This window comes from Labeo rohita, chromosome 20 (assembly GCF_022985175.1).
Source record: "Labeo rohita strain BAU-BD-2019 chromosome 20, IGBB_LRoh.1.0, whole genome shotgun sequence".
Taxonomy (NCBI): domain Eukaryota; kingdom Metazoa; phylum Chordata; class Actinopteri; order Cypriniformes; family Cyprinidae; genus Labeo; species Labeo rohita.
The window spans coordinates 24,329,652-24,340,149 of NC_066888.1; the positions used below are offsets into that span (position 1 = coordinate 24,329,652).

General features: G+C 37.1%; 1 protein-coding gene across 1 annotated transcript in view; it reads right to left on the reverse strand.

Annotated features, from left to right (window-relative positions):
* hivep2a (HIVEP zinc finger 2a) overlaps window positions 1-1,911 on the reverse strand; it is a 90,173-nt gene extending 88,262 nt beyond the window's left edge. The window contains exon 1 of the mRNA XM_051137835.1: window positions 1,597-1,911. The gene's annotated coding sequence lies outside the window, so the exon portion shown is untranslated. The remainder of the gene's footprint in view (window positions 1-1,596) is intronic.
* Window positions 1,912-10,498: the final 8,587 nt, after the last annotated feature.

Here is a 10,498-nt window from a genome sequence, read left to right on the forward strand (position 1 = left end):
TAATGGTTCGCTTTGCACCGCAGAACAGGCTGTCACAAAGAAAGCTTGTTGAAATTTCCATCAAAGTGGCACTTAAGAATTCGAAGCCTTTGAATATGCTTCCCTAATTCCAGGAACCCATTTGTTTATGTTGGCATTACCGAATGAAAGCCATTTCGAGAGGTGAATCATAAATGTGTGCGTGTGTTTAAAGTGAGAACATAAGGTGGGTCAGTTTACCTTCAAAAGCGACTTTCCATCAGAAACAATTACAAATAAATTGCCAGAAAGCCTAGATGTGTCAAAGCTCAACACGGAATCAATGTGATTGATTCTGTTGTGGAAAAAATGCGTAAGGACATTTGTCAAACCTCCAACTCTGTCTGTTGCTTCTTGATGGATAGAACCCAGGTGATGGAAAACAAAATGATGTTTATGTATCATATGTCACTGTCAGGAAGAGATACTGTGGGTGTGTTTATGCATCGCACTGGACATATATATCAAGCCGTGACTGCAGTGCAAAGGGCACTGGCTCATGTATTTGGCATAGTCAAATAAACTAATTTGCCTGATGGGTTGTAAATACTTGGCTACACCCTTGACCCTGTCTCTGCTGGTGTGCTTGCTTGTTACATAACCCTACTGACTATTCCTATTGGGCATACAATATATAGTATCTTATATTATTCAGTTTTTACAAAAATGCTTTCCAGGAGCTCAGACAGTAGAGCAAGATGCTATTAACTCCAAGGTCATAGGTATGATTTTCAGCGGAAGCAAGAACTGATTTAATATATATATATAAATGTGTACCTTCAATACAATGAGGTTGCTTTGGATAAAAGTGTCTGCATAGATGTAAATGACAAAATGACATCAATATAAAGCATTAAAATGCTGCTCCCTGTATTTTGGAAATGTCCTCTGCAAAGCTATATATGACCTAGGATTTGTAGATAAATATTTAATGAACATACTTTTGGCAATTCAGCTTTATTACGTAACTGGTTGCAACAAGAATTACATACAAATTTAAATGTGTGTATGCTCAAAGGTATGCTTTGCATAAAAAATTATATGCAAAATAACTAAAAGCTGAAATACAGTATTAGATCTGTCAATTTGGAAAGCTGTAAATAGCAGGTGCCATCCGACTTGAGCAACAATCGCGTGTCGAAAGTCTCCCTAAAGGGGCCCTTCACTGACTGAGAGCGCGTCATGGAACATTCCCGGAACGAGCCAAAGTCCCACCCACCTTCTCTCCTGCTCACACACATACAGGCTCACAGGCGGTGTGTACATGAAAATACAGATCACAACATTACCCATGCTGAAAAAACGAACCATCTACAACAACACAAACGGCACAGACCCTTCAATATTAGTGACAGTCGCTCTTTAGATAGTCATTTACGTCGCTTTTCGCAGCAGCCGTGCAAATTCCTTAGGATATTACGCAATATCCACTATCTCCAACCAAGCAAACGGGGTATTCCCCACATGTCCCAATAAGCGGAGAAGACCCATCCGGAACTCATTTTGATTTAATCGCGCTTTCAAAAGAATGTCACTCCCTGACATTCTATGAACAAGGTGTACAACACTAGAACTTACCGGTAAAACGTTTTCAAATCCTCCCACAGCATTCCAAAAGAGTGTCAAACGCCTCATGCAAACGCCACTGTCGCTTCTAGTTGTGACTGACACAAAATATCAGTTCGACTCGAGTTGTGACGCAACGACAACGCTGCAGACGCCAGGTGTTGGAGTACAATGTAGCGCGTCTTTGCTTCAGGAAGAGATGAAAGTGAGTTAGTCCGCTTCGGCTGGGTCTTCGCGACCGGCTTGGGGGGGACAGACGGGGTTATTCCTAGCGTCGCTTCCCAGAATAGAAAAGCGAGAGAGGGAGAAGTAGAGAGAGAATCTGCGCGCGTGTGTGTCAGTGTGATTGTGACGTCATCGGATCCCCCAGCGCGCGTCCCCGTGGAGCTGCAGGGGGGGGGGCGGGGAGGGAATGGGGTTGACCGAGACTACCCGCCCGGCCTCTTCCTTGTCTTGATAGGAGGAGGGAACTCCCTTGATGAAATTTCTCCAGAACGAGCTCCTCTGACTCCAAACCGCGACAGATGTCTTGTGTTCGAGCAAATTTGATGCATTAGGGCAGGGCGAGAACGCGCAGTGCCATTAGGTCTACTTGACTTGCACATCGCTGCAATACTAGAGTAATGGAGTAAGATTTTATTTTGAAATTCACTTTTTATAATGTTAGACCATACTTAGATTTATTATGTGTACCAAGATAGGTAGTCATCCACAAGCTACTGCACAATATGTGACTTCTTTCAAGCATCAAATTTTTCTATTTTCTACTCTAAAATGGCAGTGACCAGTTTTCCCTCCATGCATGACGCATATTGTTTAGGAAAGAAAAACTGTAGGTGGTAAATGTCGAAATACAGGCTTCCTACGGGGTTTGGAAAAGTATGGAATTTGATTTAAGCATTTTCCAGGTCTGAAAAAGTATGGGAAAATGAAAGCAATAATAACTTATTGAAAATAAGTTTACTGCATAAGAAGTCGAAGTCAAAAGTCAAAACACGACTGAATGAATTCAAGGTGCCTCAAGGACCTTTGCAAAAATTAAAAATATACAGACTTTTATGTGCACACAAGAAACCATTAAACATAGCATAGGACAATGCGCACTGAGCCACCTGTTGTGCCATCAGCCCATTTCACGGTGAGGTTTCTTGGCCTCCACAAAGTATGCGTTAAAGAGACCCAAGGCCTTGAAATATGGCATACTGCCCTAATGAAAGCCAAATTTTAAATACATTTTTTACAGTACCCATTTTTTTATAAACCCTCGAACAAATTTTATGCTATTAGCCCATTTTGTGTCACGGTTTCTGTGCCGCCACAGAGGATGTGTATTAGATATTAGGGCTTGATATTAGAGGTACTACCATAAGACAAGCCAAATTTTAAGCAAGTAGATCTCTGTTTATTCATGTGCATCCATGCTCTTGTTTTATTCATAGTAAGATGGCAGTGATGCACAAAGGAAACAGGTTATATAAAACTAGAAATTGTAATGCCTGTGAAGGCCTGTTGTTGTTTATTTATTTATTTTAGGGGCTCTGTATGTTGTAACTTCACTTTAAAAAACAATTTGTTGATTCAACGTAAAATAATTTGTTACCCAGCTGCCTTAAAATTTTAAGTTCAGTCAACTTGAAATGTTAAGTTGTACTATGACAACTTAGATATGTGAGTTCATTCAACTTAAAATTTTAAGGCAGCTGGGTAACAAGCCCAGCTTTTAAGTTTAACAAACCAAACTGTTTGTTTAGTCAGCTCAAATATCTAAGATTTCACTTAGTACAACTTAACATTTCAAGTTGACTAAACTTATTTGAGTTGACTGAACTTAAAATGTTAAGTCTGCAGGGTAACAAATTATTTTAAGTTGACTCAAATTGTGTTTTTTTACAGTGTTCGAGAAATCAATACAAAAAATAAAACCCTGAGAAAAAAAAATATTTACCAAATATAAAGCTGAAAATCATTGACAGCATCATTGACAGTGTTTACATGCGGTCTATTCTGATATTAATGAGAATTTGGTCATATTTTGATTATATAAGTGTCATGTAAACGCATTATGTTTGACATTCGCTGAACTAGGGTTTCCAGGGCAAGAATTTTGACAACATTCTTTTCTGGTCAGGTACACTGTAAAAAAATAAAAAACACAATTTGTTAAAAACTTATTCAGTCAACTAAAATAAGTTTAGACAACTTGAAATGTTAGGTTGTACTAAGTAACAACTTAGATATTTGTGTTTGCTAAACTTAACAGATTGGTAAGTAACCCAGCTGCCTTCAAATTTTAAGTTGATTCAACTCAAATATCTAAGTTGTCACTTAGTATAATTTAAAATTTGAAGGCAGCCGGGTTACAAATTGTTTTAAGTTGACTCAACAAATAGTTTTTTACAGTGTAGGTGAAATATTAGGCTAATATTATAATTAATACTGCTTGTATGTATCTTTACCACCTGTTAACTTTAGTTTGTCAAAATATTGCACCCTTTCCTGCTTACTAAGTCCTTCTCTATATGTTTCAGCAGCTTCCACATGGTTTTTCCATATGGCTGTGCATCCAGGTAACTAAATCGTGACGTAAGTGGAATCACTCTATAAATTAGATGTGTTTATGTAAATATATGCATGAATGACAATAAGTTGATTACTCTCGATCTCCAATATTACTTAAATGCTCCAAAATGCAGTCTTTTTCAGAGTAAAGTCTTAACCGAATGGAAATTTCAATACATGTAAACATTGTCAATGTTCACGTGTATAGGTTTTGTTTGGCCCCAAATAAAGAGAGATTGTTAAAGTAAACTGAGAAATTCTTGCTGTTCAGTGTGTGTGTTCATGAGGTTTTGCCTACGTTGTGAAGACCAAATATCCTCATAAGGACAGTAAACCCTACATTGTGCAAAACCAGAATGCAGAAAGGCGTGTTTGAGGCTTCATTTTAATGGTGTGATAAAAAAATATTACTAGCTCGTTATAAAATCAAGGGAAAGTCCTGTCCGTGATTGTCAGGAGTGGTGCATCTGTTCTGTATTGTGTTAAATGGATTACTGGCTAGGTTAGAGTGGCTTATGTTTCCTTTAAGGAGCTTGTGATCACATCAGCTGTGACCCGGAGTTCCCATCACATTGGCAGTAGGGATCTCCTCTGTAATCCACAGCAAGGGCATCCCCAAAGAAGCAGTGGCATCTGAGTCACTCAAGCATAATTGATGGCATGCAGACATAAATCAACATTGCCGGACGAGCTTAGACATCACGGTCAATGGCTTTTTCCCGCAGGAAATAAAGAGGAAATGGAAATGTCTGCACTTGACCCAAAGGGCTTGTTTCATCAACATTTATCAAGTCTTCTTGTTGCACTGGTTGACGTTTGCTCGCCAGTGCCCATGCAGGTGTCTGCATGTATTCAACGCGCAAAGTCATTTGCTCAAGGACACCGAGGGTGTTCCCAGCAGCACAAAGCGGTTCTCAGTTAATTATCGGTGGACCAGATAAAAAACATTACTCCACACCATTATAAATGTTAGAATGTCGTGAATCACAATGCACTTTTGTTTCCCAGAAGTGATCACCGCTAGACATTCCTAGAGGCAAATCCTAATTCCCATGACTGTGGTTACTGAAACATATTTTTCATCCTTCACCTCCTACACATCATCCTATTCATGTCTGAAAAATGTTACATTAATACAGATGTAGTAGCTTACTTTATTGTTTATTGTTTAAAAGCAAGGCAATAAAAGAAGGACTTTTATATTTGTACGTGCTGTTATGCCACAGCTCTCAGTACATGTTTGCATGTGTGTGTGTGTTTGTATTTAATCAGAAGTAAGTGCTGGTATTAGCAAGAGCATGACTGAGTCAATCCAAAATGTTTACATATCAGCCTACCTTGTCACACTTAAATATTTATATGTGTGCGTGTTTGTGTTTGCATGTATATGCATACATATATGTGTACATAACTCTATATATATACGATTTTATATAATAATTGTTTATATATATATATATATATATATATATATACACACACACACACTAACAGTCAAAAGTTTTTGAACAGTAAGATTTCTAATGTGTTTTAGAAGTCAGTAAAAACTTTTGAAATATTTTTACAATTTAAAATAACAGTTTTTCATTTGAATATATTACAAAATGGAATTTATTCCTGTGATTTCAAAGCTGAATTTTTAGCATCATTACTCCAGTCACATGACTCCAGTCACATCATTCTAATATCCTGATTTGCTGCTCAAAAAAACAAAAAAAAAAAAAACATGTTTGTCATAACTTGTTGTTGTTATTTTTGTTCAAATCAGCTGAGTAGAATTTTTTAGGATTCTTTGATGAACAGAAAGTTCAGAAGAACAGCATTTATCTAAAACAGAATCTTTTGTAACATTATAAGTCTTTAACATCACTTTTGATCAATTTAAAGCACCTTTGTTAAATAAAAGTATTCATTTCTATAATTTCTAATTATATAATTATATAATTTACCTGCTGTTCCTTTCTTAAATAAAGCAGGAATTCTTTATTAGAAAATAGCTAATCCAAAGTCACATTGTTCATGATTAAGATGTCAAAACAAGCAGACAGCAACTTCCTCATGTTTTCTTTGAGACACAGTGTCCCACTTCTCTTCACACTTCAATAATCTTCGAAAAGTCACGTACACACTTTCACATATATATGACACAGGAATATAGCCCAAGGCTGTATCTGTTTCTCCAGTAGAAAAGGTATAATATTGCTTCGACAGCAGTCACCCTGCCAGAGCTTACACAGAGGGCTGTGCCTCTCCCTTTTCCACTCCCAGTTTTACCCCCGGTAATCTGCGACTATTGTGCGGCTTTCACATCCCCGTGATTAACCTCATACTCAGCAACACGTCATTCTCAGGAATCCCAGCGCTTTCTTTCTGCTCTTATGGCACTGCCAGGAAATTACATAAGAATATGTTACACTTGACAAAGGTCAGGTTGTCTCTGCGATAAGGCAGGGCACAAATGTGTGAATCCTTGCCAAAGAACTCCTTTCATCTTGTGTACCTAAGCTGTAAAACCACCCTGTAAAACTGACAAAGGCCTGGCGAGTGGACACACCTAAAGTCTCAGAGTCCATACCATTTCTAATACTCCGTTGTTGGGTCTGCTGACTATAAAAAAAAAAAAAATACCACTGTGATTCATTCATTTGTTCAATTAGAAGTGGTTACCTGAGAGCTTTAATGAATCACATACTTCTTCAATTAATAGCTGTTGAAAGAACTTAACCAGAATCATTAAATTAATCTTTAACATTTAATTTTATTCAGACACTAAGATTTTATCTTTTTGAAATATTATAATATAGCTGTTTGGAATTGGGTGTCAAAGGTGATTTTCAATGGCGGTCATACTGTAAGATCAAGACCTCTGCTGGCTGAGAATGATATTGCAATATCATCAGATCAAATGTTTCAAACATAATTTAAAAAATAATAATAATAATAACAATAATTTAAAATTTAAAAGCCATGACTACTGTTATATAATTATGGGTCAGTAGGATTTAAATATATATATATTATTTTAATCAGCAATTGCACAATAAATTGATCAAAAGTGATCGATTAAAGACATTTATAATGTCAAAAAATTCTATTAAAAAAAAAATACTGTACATTTGAACTTTCTATTCATCAGACAATCCTGAAGAAAAACGTTTCCCAGTTTTGACCAAAACATTAAGCAGTACAAATGTCTTCAACTTTGATAAGAAATATTTGATGCTTTCTAAAGGATCATGTGACACTGCAAAATTTGGAGTAATAGCTGCTGAAAGTTCAGCTTTGCCATTACAAGAATAAATTACACTATATTTAAACAAAAAACATTAAATAAATTAAATAAATAATTTAGTGAGAATAAAAAAATTCTTAATAAAAAGATAAATAAATAAATAAATAAACTCACCGCCCCAAAACTTTTGAACAGTTTTGTATATAAAAATAATAAAATGAAAATATTTAATAACATTGTATAATATAACACTTACTAATATAATATGCCACTTGGTATCATGCCATATGCATTAGCGTTTAGTTTGACCTCTAACTGTGTGGTCAACCTCTAGCTGTGGAGTACACTGCTGCCTTTTAATTACTTTCTTTTTCATGGTCAATATGACTTTCAGTGTGCGCTTCCTCATCCACCAGAATGTCTATCTCATTTTCCAGGACCCCGGAGACCACACAGAGGCTGCCGCATAAAGGCGGTTAACGTGTTTTCATGAGATAAAAGCGCAGTGATTGCGGACTCCTCTGTCTCGTGAGACCGAAGTGCTGCGTTTGAAGTTGACAACTGATAGAGAGCGGTAAAACACTGATGACTGGCAGAGTGCAGGTTTTCCACAATGTACTTGGCACACATGTATTCTGTCCTCACGCTTTCCCACAGATCAGGAAGGACATCATTCTCACAATCAAAACATTTGTTTTAACAGCCACTGGCCCGTTTTTGACTTTTGCCTTTCTGTCGAATGCAGTTACTTTCACTGAATATAGTCAATGAAAAAAGCTTGTTATCTAAATAAAGTCTCTTAATAGAAAACAACACAGTCGTAGTGAAGCATGACTGCTGATATAGTCTAAAAGTCTAAACCAATGAATAAAAATAACACTCTTGGCTGAACACTAAATTAATTCAATGAAAACAGCGTATCTGTGCGCCTGATATAAAACAAGACAATCACAGGACCACACAAGAGTTTCTAAGATCACAACATGACATCTCCCTCCACACAACCCAAATTTAAAGGAACAGTACACCCAAAAATAAACATTTGCTTAAAATGTACTCACCCTCAGGCCATTCAAGATGGAACTAAGTTTGTTTCTTCACTGGAATAGATTTAGAGAAATTTAGCATTTAATTTGCTCACCATCGGATCTTGGGTGGGTGGGTGCCGTCAGAAATATAATCCAGTTCATAATCTATAATAATGCTTCCTCCAGTGAAAAAGTCCATCCCCTGTTGTCCTCCGACATAGGCCTATTCGTTTAGAACTGTTTAAATTGAGCTTCGATTGCGTATATTTCTCTCCTAATTCAGACATCTAATTTTGACGGCACCCATTCACTGCAGAGGATCCATTGGTGAGCAAGTGACGCTAAATTTCTCCAAATCTTCTCCAAACTCCCCTACATCTTGGACAACTTGAGGGTGAGCACATTTGCAGCAAATTTTCATTTTCGGGTGAACTATTCCTTTAATTCAGTAGATGATTAATTTATTTGCTCTTTAACAGCCTGAATGACTGATTCACAGTCTAAAATAAAAGCCAATAAATACATACAAAAAAGGTTTTGTGCTTTAATTCTAAACAAGAATCTGGTGAGTGACCAGTTGCGAACAGGTAATGGAAATACTTCAGCATGAGGAGGTGAGTTACTCTTATTCAGTCGTAACATTCAAAAGCATCTGCATGTTATTATTGCTCATAATTCTGTTTGCCCAGCTCTTATGCTGTCATGGTGGATGTTTGCGCTTTCTACACACACTTTCTCTATCTGCAAACCAGTGAAAGTACAGTGTTTACACACCTCTCATCGGCCATCTGTCTTTTCACACCTCTCCATTATGGATACACACACCTTGTGCTTTAAATATCTCTCCAGGTGTGTGTGTGTGTGATGTATATTTGAACAGACTGTGACCACAGACCATAAATGGTAATGATATGGAATGTGTGGTGTGACTATGGAAACCCCACCGGAGAGCATTTTATATACACACCGTATCATTTATTGCTTGTCAAGATGATGATGAAAGCCGCCGACACAGTAAACACCACTCAAATCTCGAAGTCCACAGGGACAATTATAAACCTCACCACATGCATCATTCATTCTCAAGCAAATGGGCCATGAGAAAGAGGAAGGATACAGGATGCAGACTTGCAGGGTTTTGAAAAAATAAATATTTGAAGAAACAGCTACCTGTCAAATCATGCATGTGAATCTGAATTGAATAAAACACTTACTGATCAAAAATACAAGTAAAAATAATATTATTACAATTAAAAAAAAACTGTTTTCTATTTTAATACATTCAAAAACGCATTTATTTTTGTGATGACAAAGCTGAATTTTTAGCAGTTATTACTTTAGTCTTCAGTGTCTTGTGATCCTTCAAAAGTCATTCTGCTGATTTGGTTCTCAGGAAACATTTAGTGCTGAAAACAGATGTGCTGATCATATTAATTTCACTTCATTTTATTACTATATATAATCAAATTTAAATTCTGAATGCAAATGCAAGAACTGAAATGGATTTTTAAGGGCACACAAACTGAAGACCTGTGCTCTCCATGAGCACAATATGACCGGTGAAGCTCCTGCGGTCCTGCCAACCTCCATCCAAAAAGCTCGTAATCTATGTTGACGTTTTTTGATTAACCGTAAGACAGTTATGAAACCAAATTTGAATCTGAAGGCAATTGTAATGAATGAATAATATTTCCTCATTATCTACGGGATTAGAGTGGGAGGTTTCTGAGAAGGGACATCTAATTGGCAGAACCAGGACAAAGGTAAGCAGGAGGCGGGCGAGCGGGCAGATGTGTGCGTTCGCTCTCTTCATTAGATTGATTGGGCAGACTTTGATGTCAGCAAACAAGTCTAAACATCAGTACCCGCACCGGTGTTTGGTCCATAGCATTACGCTGTTGTAAACAAAACAGCATTTTAATGAGACACTGATAGACTATTTATAGGCTGCTACAGACCACTCTGCTACAATGTTATGCTGGTATGCGTACGCAAGGGCAACTCAACCTAATTACATGGGATCTTGTTGCAGATCCGACTAGAGATTGATAAGGGGGAAAGGGATTAGTGTGACTTTCCCCACATGATGATAAAT